This window comes from Lactuca virosa, chromosome 2 (genome assembly GCF_052849685.1).
Source record: "Lactuca virosa cultivar CGN04683 chromosome 2, Lactuca_virosa_CGN04683_v6, whole genome shotgun sequence".
Classification (NCBI taxonomy): domain Eukaryota; kingdom Viridiplantae; phylum Streptophyta; class Magnoliopsida; order Asterales; family Asteraceae; genus Lactuca; species Lactuca virosa.
This window is the reverse complement of record NC_136427.1, coordinates 191,832,093-191,843,876: the sequence shown is the minus strand read 5'-3', so window position 1 is coordinate 191,843,876 and position 11,784 is coordinate 191,832,093. Positions and strand designations below refer to the sequence as shown.

The 11,784-nt window shown below is 33.6% G+C and overlaps 3 non-coding genes across 3 annotated transcripts; all 3 read left to right on the top strand.

Moving 5' to 3' along the window:
• The first annotated feature begins 8,319 nt into the window (after window positions 1-8,319).
• Window positions 8,320-8,417, top strand: LOC145161814 (small nucleolar RNA R41). Its single transcript, XR_013738687.1, has one exon. It is a non-coding gene; the product is annotated as a small nucleolar RNA R41 (small nucleolar RNA).
• Window positions 8,418-8,484: 67 nt separating this feature from the next.
• Window positions 8,485-8,563, top strand: LOC145161820 (small nucleolar RNA Z155). Its single transcript, XR_013738694.1, has one exon. It is a non-coding gene; the product is annotated as a small nucleolar RNA Z155 (small nucleolar RNA).
• A 127-nt stretch (window positions 8,564-8,690) lies between these two features.
• LOC145161804 (small nucleolar RNA Z103) lies at window positions 8,691-8,792 on the top strand. Its single transcript, XR_013738678.1, has one exon. It is a non-coding gene; the product is annotated as a small nucleolar RNA Z103 (small nucleolar RNA).
• Window positions 8,793-11,784: the final 2,992 nt, after the last annotated feature.

Below are 11,784 nucleotides of genomic sequence, written 5' to 3'. Positions count from 1 at the left end.
GACATCCCAAGTTTTGAAATAATATCAATATCGAATGTTTCTTCGGAAATGTTTAATGTTAATATTATCTCACATTGAAATAATATTTTTGTGACCAATTCCATAACAAAAGAAATACTATGTTTTAAAATAAGCATAAATAAACGTTTTAAAATGGCCTTAAATATAGGGATGACGCACGCGCACGCACACACACAAACACACACACACACACACATATATATATATAGCACATAAAAACAAAACATTTTATTTTAATAGATATTTGTGTTAAAAAATCTATGTTCTTACCTTTAGTGTAGCACCCCGTTTTCACTTTTCAGTATAATCGACTAGTCATGTAAATAGACGTTTTTGTTAGAGAACTATTTAGGAAAAATAGTATTGACAAAAGTCGTAGCAATGACAAAACCAAGAGCGTGCATATAGAGAGAAACCAAATCTAACTTCATAAGAGGAAGTTATAATTATTAGAAGTTTCAACACAACAATGTGCGACACAGAGACCGAAATAGAGATTGGTCGATTGTTAAGAAAAACAATCTAAACGAGAGTTGAAAATCTCGTCTATATGATTTTGTCAATATAAAGACAATCGAGAACGGAATTCATATGAGAGAGTTATGATTTTTATACGGGGCTTTAACAATGTAAGTCTGTTAAAAATATAGCTTTAGAAATAAAGTTAAAATTAGCCGATGAAGTCTAAATGAAAGTTGTAGATCTCGTAGATAGCTACGTGCATATATAAAACCCATCGAAAACGGAGCTCGTAAGAAGAAGAGATGAATTTTTTTAAGAAATCATAAATCTTTGTGCGTAGCCGTACACACAGATCAGACGCACAGCGTGCACTGAAACACCACCTAGATTTTGCAACGTGTCACTTTATGCATGGAGCCACATCAACACCGCTGACCATGTGTGCAACGTGCACCCCAAAATCATCTATAAATGGGCGACAATTTTTATTCATTTCTTTCATCCCTTTCCTCCAGAACCTCTCTGGAACTCCTTTGTGTCTCTTGGACTTTTTCTCTCTAAATTCCCGACTACATTAGCGAAGCTCTGAGGCAGGGAGTAGGGCAGATAGAAGTGCTCGGTATCAAGGTGTTGCGAGTGCAATCTTCCGGTTTCATTAGAAACTCTCTACAAGTTAGGCTATACTTATTATGCTTTATGATATGACCTAATTTAGTTTGTTTATCTTTTGATTTGAGATTTAATTATCAAAAAACCGCTTTTTACCATTTTCGTGTGTTTACTTTAACCTTTAATCAAACATCCTAATATTAATTCACTATCGTTCCACTTGAGTTCGACACCCTTTCTTATCAAAAATATACTATGCTCGATCAGGTTCACTGCCTGTAAGGTGTGGTTCAGATGCGATAGACTAAGAATTATAAATAAAAAAACTAGTGCATCAAAAATACACATCACTTTAAGTGTAACTTATATTTATATTTATAGTCGTTGTTATGAATATATAAATAAGTTTTATCAATAATTACAATTATAATGATGATTGACCTACTTACGAGAGAGGTGTCTAGAATGGTCATGTTGGCTTGGTTGCTAGATTTCAGAAAGGCTATACGCCGACATGATGTTGCCTCCCGACTGTCCGGCATGGCTAATCCTTATTTGATAGAACTCTCGGTATTCATTGGGATTAATGAAAGAGCTAGTTGTCATTACCAAATCATCATAGAAATTAATAAGTTCAAGTATTATAGGTTAATACTCATTCAACGTGTTACCCGTGTATTGGATCACCAGTTGGACCGCCCTAATCATTGTCACTCGTGTGACTAATTGTCCAGGTGAGTTCTTCTCACTCTATTGAATACTCCAGTATGTATCCTTTGTACGTTAGGATATAGTTACCATGTAGTTTGCACTTAGGCAATTAGACTAGGATAGTTAGTTTCCTATTATGTGGATTGTTACTATATGCATGTTGATATATTATGTGGGAGTTGAAGGCGGACTAGCCTTGAGCTGAAGCCCAATATACTCTGGCGGACTAGCTTTATGCTAAAAGCCAAGGTGCGGACCAACTATATGCTGAAGGCAAAAGGGTCGGATCAGCTATATGCTGAAGGCCAAGGGGCGGACCAGCTTTATGTTGAAGGCAATTATATGTATTATTGGTGGATCGAAAAAGAGGTCGTGAGCCCTTATTTGTATGCATTGTATATGTGTTGTGGAATATGATATATTGGGGAACTCACTATGCCTAACACTTACCCGATTGTTTATAAATAAGGTTCGATTGTACACATGTGCATTCACAATCATGTTTTTGTAATTGTAAATGTACTTTAATATAATTTAATAAATAAAAATGAAAATTTTGGATTGAAAATCAGGACATTACGTTTAGACTTTGTAGTGTTGCTTCCCTGGCAGGATGTCTCATAATTTCCCTAACTTATCATGGAAGCCATATGTTTTGGTCAAAAACTAACAAACTAATTTCGTAACCAAATTAGTAAGTGTGTGATGTTTGAAATAAGGTAAATGAAAGTAAAGTTCTTAAGATCTTGAAATGTGCCGAAGATCTTGGTTGTGCCCAAGATCCCAGGAAGAAAGCGATAATGTTTAGAAAACTGTTTAATAAAGTGTTCGCATTTCATAATGAAAATAGATGTATTTGGATAAAAAAAATAGTGTTAAAGTTGCAAATAAAGTGAATTTAGATAATAAATCTCAATATACTAAAAAAGAAACCAAGATACCAGAAAATATCTTGGTAATTTTGACATTGAGAACATATTACTGTAACGCCCATAAATTCGGGCTAGACAATTAAAATATAATAAGCTATAAAAACGATATTTTTATAAAAGATTATTTAGGGTAAATAATCCTAACCAAAGTCTTAGTATACGTGACAAAGATTCCTTACCTATAAGGAACTCTGAAATCTGACTTTGTATGAAGAAGTTATGTTTCTTCGAAGTTTCGCGATTAAACCGACACGGATCAACATATCGTAAAAACAGAGTTTTAGATAGGTTTCTTCTCAGCCCAATTAATCTAAACGAAATTCATAGTAGTTGTAAAACCGAGAGTGTGCATATAGAGAATGTCCAAATCTGACTTCGTGAGAGGAAATTATGATTTTTCGAAATTTCAGCGCAACAGTGCGGACACAAAAATCAAAATTCAAATCGGTTGATTGTTATCCGAAACAATCTAAACGAAAATTTAAGATCTCATGAATATGAACCCGTCGATATAAAGACAGTTGAGAACAGAGTCCGAATGAATGAGTTATGAATTTCGTATGAACTTTAACAGTCTAAACCGATCTAAATATGAATTTTAGTTCTAGCAAGAATTAGTGGTTGAGAACTTAATGAAACTTGTAGAGCTCGTCAAGGGGATTTCAGATATATAAATAATGTCGAAAACGGGGCTCGTATGCTGAAGTTATGGTCATCCGAAGATCTGCGATAAACATGTTGGGCTGATGACGTGGCACCACCTGGTGGTGCGACATGGCATGGTCGACCATCCATTCCTCCAAGAGACACGATGGCGTGGCGCCACAAGGTTGTGGTATGTGACGCCACAATAAGTTGACAAGTGACATGTTCTAGAAGAAGATGAGGTGGCCCAAGGAAGATCAGACACATGGTAGCAGCTAAGAGGGGCCAGCATGACAAGAGGGCGCAACGTGCCTCTTGTCTGTGCACGACATGTACTCGGCAACATATATATATATATATATATATATATATATATATATATATATATACTACGTTACAACCCGTGGAAACCACGAGTAATTAAAAAAATACTGTTAATTAAAAATGGTAATGAAAAAACAAAGATATATAAAATTTTATTAAATTATTAAGAGATATGTTTTGTTTAAACTTTTATATTGATTATTTAAATTCTCATTAATATTATCATTAAAATTATGATTTTATGATTCTAATGAATATTGATTATTTAAAATTTTATTAAAATTATTAAATGTATACAAAAGAATAGGCATTTAGGGTTGATTTGAGTGTACTTCACAATGGAATCAATTTCTTCCTAATGTCACGGGATTGCGTTCAAATGGGTTGTTAATATATGCAAGATCTACGTAGTTGTTAAAAATAATAGGAGGGTATTATAGGAATTTAACTTTGGAAAATAGTGGGTCGAGGAGATGACAGGTGGCATAATATGGATTCTTTTATTAGGGTATATATATATATATATATATATATACCCTTACGATTTTTATTCATTTCACACCAATTTTTCAAGTCTCTTTTCTCTTTCTCTATAAAGCATTCCTCCTTCTTGGGTTCTGTTTTATTGGGTTTCTTGGGTAATTTAGCGGGGATCTAGCATATCTAGGAGTCCAACGAAATATAGTTTTCGTTTTCGGAATTCTGTCTGCATAATTTCCCGGTTTTCGCTAAAATCTCTATAAGTTAAGCTACATTTATTTTATTTCAAGTATAACTTATATTTATGTTCATAGTCGTTGTTATGAACCTATAAATAAGATTTATCAGTGATTCCAAATCATTATACTAATTGATCTACTTACGGGGATAATATCTAGGCTGGATTTAGTGAGGTGTATAAAGTGAGATTTTCAAACAGTATACTCTATATACCTAACGGACCCTACCTCCGATATGATCCTACCTGGTTATTTCTTACTTGATAGATCTTGATGTAGACATTGAGATTGTTGAGAAATCTAGACTATCATTAGTTATGAGGAATATCATACTAAGACTTAGTAATAATCATACCTAGGTCACGACAAGGTAAACGTCAAAGTGCTAAGGCGAAACGCTGCCCAAATTTAAGGGCATCCACTTTTAACAAGTGAATGCATAGTTATTTTCAACTTACACATAAATATTGAGTATCTATTAATTGATATATGTGCTTACTATCCGTATTATTGATATCTATGTTATGTGAAATAATATGATATGATTTTACTTATATAAATTACTTTATCATATTTGAATTTGCATCGGGTAGTGAAGGGTTTTGGAAAAAATAAAATAACGGTTTGGGTAGTAAAGGGTTTTTGAGAAAATAAAATAATGGTGAGAGGTCACGCATTATATTACCAGGACCAGTCATCTAAAAGAGTATATGTGACATCCCCATTTTCACAGCCAGAAAATACTGATTTGTTTATGCTTATTTAAAAATTAGAGTATCCTTTTTGAAGAATAAGATTGCGGAATTTGTTCCAAAAAATATGATAAATGTATTATCAAAGAATTTCCAAAGAAATTTATTTTATTTATATTAAAACATTGGAATGTCATCATCAATACAGAAACATAAGCATAACGGAATATTACAAGCCTTACAATAATTTAACTAGCGGCCTAATACTCCTTGAATCTCTCAGCATAATGTATCTTTCGTATAGCTACCTGTGATACAATAAACTGAGTGGGCCAGGTTGGGAAACCTGGTGAGTACATAGGGATTCCAATCCCACAATCTGATAATAATGTATATCTCAAACCTGCAAATCCAACTATTATCATTAACACATATATACCATATCTCTAAAACAATTTATCCTATCGCGTCGATTCCCACGTATAGATCCTATACAACGATCTTACAAGATCTAGCCTAAAGGATCAATATGAACAACAAACTGACGATGATGTTTCGAAAATTCCCTGGCAACAAACGGGGATTAATAAATACATCAAATGAGGGGAATGGAATAAGATTCATCACGAACCTCCATTCGTAAAAACAACAAGACAATTAAGTCAGTGGTGGTTATCTAGATAACTGTGCCTAGCAGTGGTCTGACACCGTGAGGTATTTTACCCCCAGACTCACCCTATCCGGCAATGCAACATCAGACATACCTAGTAGTAGTCTATTAATGACACAATTTATTAGGCAAACTACGAAGTTCCCTAAATTACTTCATGAAAGGAAATGCTGACACACAAAGCTCATCAAAAGAAAAAATATGGGGAAATACTAATAAAGTACTCCCGTACGCTCCTGTACCCCGACACACAATGGTGTAAAAAAAAGGACTTTGTACATGATAGTACTTCTGGCACATTATAGTACCCTGGTATGAGTATGACTCGTACCCCATAACATAATAATACCCGACACAAGCAGCACCTAAGACACAGAGCTTTGAAAAAGACTTGGTATATACAAAGTACTTTAGTACTTAGGACATACTCCATCGATCATCAGTCTCCTCGAACAGAGTTTCTACTCTCTATTCCGATCACACACGTGCCCTTAATAAGATACTACCCAATATCCAAACTTAATTGAACTAATCATCTCTTTTAAGTCTTATGCCATCACTAAGCAAGCCTACAAGGATTATAATCAACTTTCAATACTAACTCTGTTTCGGCAACACTATCCTAATTTAGCGTAATATTTTATACAGAGTATTAAGTATTAACATACATTTATCTTCTCATTTATAATACTTCTATTATTATCATGTAAATACATCTTAACACGTATAAAACCATGTCTGGTTTGCATAGCGTATATCATCAAATATACATATAACACATATTTCCAGATAATAAGCATATAACTCACATATAAACTTTCAGCATATATTTAATACCTTTATTAATACTTGTATTAAAATCATGTTCATAAAAGGGACTACACACTCACTTGTTAAAGTGACAACTTGAAATTTGGGCAGCGTTTCACTTCTAGCAACTGTCTTTTCCTTTTGATGTAACCTAGCATTATTATCGTTAAGTTTTAGTCTAATATTTCTTGCGACTAATTATTAGTCTAGATTCATTATTAACTCAAAGTATAATTTCATGATCTATCAAGTAAGGAACAACCAGATAGGATTATATTGGAGGTAGGGTCCGTTTGGTATACGAAGTATACTGTTTGGAAATCTCACTTTAAACACCTCACTAAATCACAGCCTAGACATCATCCACGTAAGTAGATCAATCAGTATAACGACTTTGAATCGCTAATAAATCTTATTTATAGGTTCATAATAACGACTTATGAAAATAAATATAAGTTACACTGAAAACAGAATAGTGTAGCTTAACTTGCCAGGATTTTAACGAAAATCGGGAAATTACGCGGGCAGAACTCCGACTCTAAAAACTTCTTTCGTCAGCTTTTTGATGACTCAAAGTTTCTCTATCGCACCCTAAAACTAGAAAAAAATGAAAAAGAAAGAAAGAAGTATTCTATAGAGAGTTTAGAGGAATGAAGTAAGGAAATATAAAGAATTCATCATCTATTTATAGGGGTTTGATCATAAGTAGGCCCTAAGTTCCGTCCGTATCTTCCACATATGAGATCTGTTTTCTACGTTCTTTATATCTACGCGTTGGTATTTACGAGTACTACAACTTTCATTTAGACCCCGTTGGCTAATTCTCATTCTATCTCAGATTTACAATTCTGTATCGAATTTATCGCGCTCGAAGAGTAGGGACTAAGTTTCGTCCATATCTTTAACATACAAGCTCTATTCTTGACGTTCTTTATATACACGTGTTAGTATTTACAAGTGCTATAACTTTCATTTAGACTCCGTCGGCCAATTCTCATTCTATCTCAGATTTACAAATTAGTATCGAATTCCTCGCGCTTGAAGAGTAGAGACTAAGTTTCGTCAATGTCTTTCGCATACGAGCATAAGGACTAAAATTCATAATCTAAAAGAATGAAAGACACGGAATAATGAAAAAGAATGAAGTGATTCATAACAATATTGAAAATAAGAGATATATTTTTAAAAGAAGGAAAAAACGTAGTTCACATGATTATTTACAGCAGACAAAAATTAATATGATAAATACATACATACAGGAAGAGAAGGTGAAAAAATGGTGAGGGAACGGCAAGTCCACTAGTTGGTAAATATTTTTCAAAAACACAATATTTTGGTGATGAATTAGCAAAAAAAATATTAATGAGAATATTAGATTTATTAAAAGATAATGAAAATTTTAAATAAATTCAACAATAATAAGAAAAAAAAAAGTTACGCTTTAAAAGAGAATTTGAAATAGAAAATATTGATGGGACTAAAATGTACATAACCATACAAACAAAAGGGGCGAAAAGCAACCATTCATATTTCAAGGTCATAAACGATAACTTGGGTTTTTCTTTTATGCCCTAGAGCGTATACACACATTACAGCCGCTTACAGAAACGCATATATAAACACACACAACCCATTGATTCTAAATACCCATAGCAGACCAGATTCCAGGTAACGTGGTTTCGTTTTTTCTTTTAGTTAATAATCGACCAATGTGAGAACGAAGTAGAGATGCTGTGATGATGAAAACTACCTATTTTATGAGGGAGAACTTGATTTTCTGCTCGTGATTAGAAACAACCAATGGATCCTTCTGAGCATCCTAATATCTCTCTCTGTGTTTTTTTATTTAATTTATGCCTCTATAATATGCAATTGATTTTAGTTTTTGTCATTGAGGTGATGAGCAAGTTGTCGGAAAACACAATGTCGATCTAAAAATACTTCCAGACTACAATTATCTGATCAATGATTTAAACTTCTGTTTCTCGTTATTATGTTGTTTTTGAGTCTTCTGGATATGTATTTTAAGACGAAAATAATTTTGGGATTTTAATTCCCCGGAGTCCGTTTATTTATTAGGTATTAAAAGGAAGGGATGGAAGAGATGATTATTTCCCCAGATGATCGAATTTGATTATACTGTGCGCTATTTAAAAATTCTCTTTTTTAGAGAATCCAAGCCAGAAATCTGATCCATATATTTTCCAAATTGTCTACTTAATTTGTATCTTATACGAAAATTCGTTTTTAACGTATAAGAATGAAATCGAAAAGTATTTGTGGACAACAAATATTAGATTAATGGTGAATTAATCCTGATTTGTAATTGTTTTAATATTTTGTGACTTTTTGAGTCAAAAGTATTGTGGATCCTCTTCAATAAAGAGGTGAGAATGATTGATTATTGGTGTCTTCAGCAAGATTGAAATCGATTTCGCCTATTGCAGTTATTATGTGGACATAAAAGTCACAACGTTGCAAGCAATGATTAATGACTTCAATGGTGAATCTTCATCCCATGAAAAGACTATTTAAGAACATTGAATCTTCATCCCATGAAAATACTGTATTTAAGAACAAGAACAAAGATGAAGTAGTTTAGGCCTTCGTTGATTGATATAAACCAGACTCAAGCTAATTGATGGGTTAAACAAGCATGGGGTTCGTGGGTTTAACTGATGATTCATAATCATAATAGACAGTTGGTATTAAATATAATATTAAATTAGTAGATAATATGGCAAAATAGAATTTGAGTTGTAATGATCTTTCTAAAACACTTAAAGCAAAAATATAAATAATTTGTTAGACCATCAATCTGCCTAATCTTGTGATATCAATTTATAGAAAACTAATTAAGAAATAAATAAAACAGTCTTGTTAAGGAGGAGAGAGTCATTCTCTCCCAACCCACTGAACTCACTGTCACATAGTTTTTGTCTCTCTTTTTTCTTCATCTTTCCCAACCCACGGCATGCGGAAATTCTATATTTTTCAACCCACTCAATTAAAAAATATATAAAACAACTAAGGTACAAATTTTAAAACACATGGTACAAGAAAAAATGAAAGAGAGAAAGGAGAGAGAGAGGATGAAGCGGGTTAGGGAAATCAATTAAACAACCCGCTGAAGAGGGGGTGGTACAGGTGGTAACTCTATTGCTAACTAAGATTTTACATTGATTGTTTTGTATCTTTTTTAAAAAGATAGGGTTTTCGTATGTTGTGGGTTGAGAAAGATGAAGAAAAATGAAAGAGAAAAACTATGTGGCAGTGGGTTGAGTAGGTTGGGAGGTAATGACTCTCTCCTTCCTTAGAGAAAAAAATGTTGTGCTTTTGAAGAGAATTAGAAATAAATAAATATTATTGAGGTTGAGATCTATATTTATTCATAGAAAAATATTGATATTGGATGACAATAGTGTAACATACACGTTCAGTTATCGTGTTTTGTTAATTTAAAAATGAATATTATTAAATAATATATGGTTTTGAGCAATGAATTCTAACAATATAGTTTTATGATAATTGAAGTAAACTATATTTAGAATCATTCGGGAAGTATTTGGAAGTCTTATGAGATTCCAATCAAAAGTCAAATATTGAAATTAACGAAAATGTGAAATTTAAGTTGGAAATAAGTAAAAATAATGTTATTGAAAATTGTAGATTATCTCGTTAGAAAAATTTAGGTGAAAACTTTATCGAAATCCGAGTTATAACGAAGAAGTTATGACTTATTGAAATTTCGCGACAGAACCGGCACGACGCCATATGACGTAAAAAGTGAGTTTTCGATAAACTACTTTTTAGCTTTTTTGATCTAAATGAAAGTCGTAGTATTTGTTAAACCGAGAACTTTAATAAAAAAACGTCCAAATCTGACTTCGTATGAGGAAGTTATGATTTTTCTAAGATTCGGCATAACAGTACATAGCCCGAAACTCGAAATAAAGATGGAGTGATTTTTAGCCGACAACCTAAACGAGAATCGAATATATCGTTAATAGTAGTACAACGGTAAAAAGACAGACGAAAACGGACGTCAGATGAAGAAGTTATGAATTTTTAACAGACTTTTCATGTCCCGGCCCGTTAAAAATATAACATTAAAAATAAAGTCAAAATTAGCCGACGAAGTCTAAACAAAAGTTGTAGAGCATAACTTCACCTACGCGTGGATATAAATAACGTCAAAAACGGAGTTTATATGCAAAAGTTACAGATTTTTGAAGTTTTATGGCACGAATTACAAAGCTGGTCGAAGAAGTACGCCCAACGTACTACGAAGACACGTATCAGCCACCAAGCGCCTTCGCATGACGACGCGTGTCCTAACTCGGCCACGTCTGAGGCCCAGGTTCCGAACCATTGTCACGTCTAGTACGCCCAGCGTACCGAAGTACGCTCAGCGTAGAACATCGCCTCGTTGTACGCCCAGCGTACCGGAGATTTACGCCCAGCGTAATGCAAACTATCGGTCCCCTATAAATAGAAAACGAAGGCAGCCAATTTTTGTTTACAATTTTCAGTTCTCTTACCCTATGCTTTCCTTTAAGTTGCAATAAATACCCCTAACCCTAAAATACTATCCTAGCATCATAAGCAAGCCCCGGAGAGCCCGAAGATCCCGAGAAAAGAGTTTTTCGAGACAAAACTCTGCCCGCGTGAAGCCCAGTTTTTTTGAGAAAACATCCCGGTTTCATTAAAGAAAGTCATTTTTTAGAGGCGAAGTGCTGCCCAAATTATCATTTTATCATTCGATTATTTCACGGTGAGTTCAATATAGGGACAATTCTATGTTATGTGTTATATGTTCAATGTGTTTTCCTGTGTTATTCTGGTTTTATACCTTTGGCTATGTAGAGCATGACTCGTATAACTTCTGGTATTGGCTTTGAGCCTTTAGCCATGTAAAGCATGTCTTGTATTATTTTGGTAACAAAGCTATACCTTTGACTTGAAGTGAATGGTTAAGCATCAATTGGGTATTGGTATGTAGCCTTTGACCATGAAGTGAATGATTAAGCATTCCTTTGGCATTGGCAGAAGGCTAGGCAGGGCTGAAAGCCTATAATTTGCTAGCCAAAATGTTTATTCAGAAATCGGTTATTTTTCCATGCCATATGGACAAAAGTCTTATTGATGTATATCAAGTTGAAATTGTTATGTCTCATCGATTGTAAATC